This window comes from Hevea brasiliensis, chromosome 3 (genome assembly GCF_030052815.1).
Source record: "Hevea brasiliensis isolate MT/VB/25A 57/8 chromosome 3, ASM3005281v1, whole genome shotgun sequence".
NCBI classification, from domain to species: Eukaryota; Viridiplantae; Streptophyta; class Magnoliopsida; order Malpighiales; family Euphorbiaceae; genus Hevea; species Hevea brasiliensis.
The window spans coordinates 26040486-26043105 of record NC_079495.1 but is presented as its reverse complement, the minus strand read 5'-3'; positions in this window follow the sequence as shown (position 1 = coordinate 26043105).

The window sequence follows — 2620 nt, the reverse complement described above, 5'->3', positions numbered from 1 at the left end:
TTCTGGTTTGTTTCCTATAAATGCACCCCTCATATAAACAAAAAGAGTTAATTTTTGGCAATCCAAGAACCATACCTTTTTGACCTAACAACTTTAGCCCTTTGAAATTAAGATGCCCATACCTCAAGTGCCGTAATTTAGACTCACTTTGTGCACCAACCACCAAAGTAAAATTTTCCACGTTTAAGACTTCAAGTAGAAACATTTTGTTTTTGGTCATGTAAACATTAACCATTGTTTGGCTTGATTTATTATCTTTAATATCACATGCTCCATCATTAAACAAAACTGAATATGCACTAGCCATTAGTTGCCCAACACTCAATAGATTATGTGCCAAACTAGGAATATACTGAACATCATGCAAAAATTTTACTTTACCATGGCTAGTTTTGATTGCTACTGTGCACTTTCCTTCAACTTGAATATTTTTGTTATCACCAAGCTTGACTTTCATCTTTTGAGTCTCATCAAGCTCTTTGAATTTCGCCTTCATGCCCGACATATGATTGGAGTAGCCACTATCTACAAACCACACGTCACTTAAAACTTCATTAATATCATAATAAGCCCTGAATAACTTACTTTCTTCATCATTTGCCTCTACATAATTCACTTGTTTCTCCTTGTACTAGCAATCAGCTTTTACATGCCCATACTTCTTGTAATTGTAACATTGGATGCCACTCTTATTGCCTTTTTACTCATTACTGGAATGTCGTTGGTCAAAACCTTTGCCTCTGCCTTGACCATGACCTTTTCCACAAAATGCACCTCCGCCCATCCTCTTCTTGCTGCATTGTCAAATTCACTTGAATTGGATGCCTCCCCCTTCACTTGAAATGCTTTCTCTTCATGTTTTTCAGCTGATCTATTTATCCTTGCCTCATGAGCTTGCAAAGAACACATTAATTCATTAAATGAAAAAACTGACATATCTTTGGACTCCTCAATTGCAGCTACAACATGATCAAACTTAGGAGTAAGACTCTTTAAAACTTTTGAAACAATAGTTTGATTAGATATTTGGTCTTTATATGACCTCATTTGACTAATAATTGCCATCACTTTAGACAAAAAATCTTGCACTGATTCATTGCCCTACATAAGTAAAGTTTCAAACTCATGTCGTAGAGTTTAGAGTTTCACGGTTATTACCTTTGATGAGCCTTGAAACTCAGTTTGCGAAATTGTCCATGCCTGCTTGGAAGTGGTAGCTATTGCGATTCTTGAGAAAATAGTCTCATGAACTGCTTGTTGAAAGAAGAATGTGGCCTTAGAGTCCTTCCTTTGATTTTCCCTCAAGCGATTCTCTTCATTTGGATCAGCAAACCCATTATCTACTAAGTCCCATAGGTCTTGAGACTTAAATAAAGTTTTCATTTTGATGCTCCAAAACTCATAACTCTCTTTTTTGAAAATGGGGATGGCAGGTTGTGCAATATTTAGTTAGTTCCCATTTGAAACCATGGAGCCTTCTCAAGACTTTTGTCAAACACTTGGTGAGCAACTGATGTGTCTCCGTAAGCATACGGGCCGTATCAAGTAATAAAGTGATAAGTAAAGTATCGTTCCCACGAGGAATTGTGTTTGAGTACTATATTATGGTTGTTTTGATTATTTAGACTAATGGCAATTTAGTTATAAGAACTAAATTTACTAAATGCAACAATTTAAATGGAAAATAAAGAAAGTAGGCAATGGGTAATGTAAATAAAGTCTTAATCTAAGCAAAAATTAACTAAATTAATAATGGGCAAGCAAAAAAAAAAAGACTAATTTATAGTAAAAATGATTCCAAAGTTGGGGTTTATGAATTAAATCTATTGGGATTTATCTTGGGTCATCCAATTTTAAAAGAAAATAGAGTTTGAAGGTGATTGATTCTAAAATCCTTTGATATCTTTTTCAAGTAAACCAAAGAGTATTTTAGGAAAACCAAACCTACTTTCATATGATATTTGATTAACTTAAAACCCATTAGGTTTTATAATCAATCAATAAATCCTCTTAAAACCCTAGTTTATTTCTAAATCTAGGTGATTTCAAGTTCTAATCCTTGATTATCTATCAATGATTTTCACATTTTGGTCCTTCAATCAAAGATTAAAAACTAGACCCAATGAGATCCAATATTAGGTAAGTCATAAAGCACACAAGGAAAAGAATCAAAACTCATATTTATAGAAATCTAGATAAAACCCAATCCAAATCCACAAATAAATTCAAAACATTATAACCCAACTTTGAAATCTTAGAAAAACTATTCTATCATGATAAAATTTACCAGAGGAAATGATAAAACTAACAAAAGAAACATAAAAATAGACTAAGAATAGAAAAACTCAGGGGAAGGAAAGCCCAAAACTCTAAAAAACTGCAGGTAAACATCACTTGACAGTAGCTCCCCAGCAGAAATGGCATCCTCTCTTCTCCTTCTTATTCTTTTCTTATGTTTCTTTTTTTTGTTCTCTCTTTCTCCCCACTTCTTCTTCTGGTAAAAACTAGAAAATGATGTTTTTATATGGTCCCAAAAGTTACCCTAAAAATGGATAAGAGCCAAGGAGTGGATAGAAAATGAGGTGTAAAAATATTGAGGTCAGCAAAACTATTCTCATTT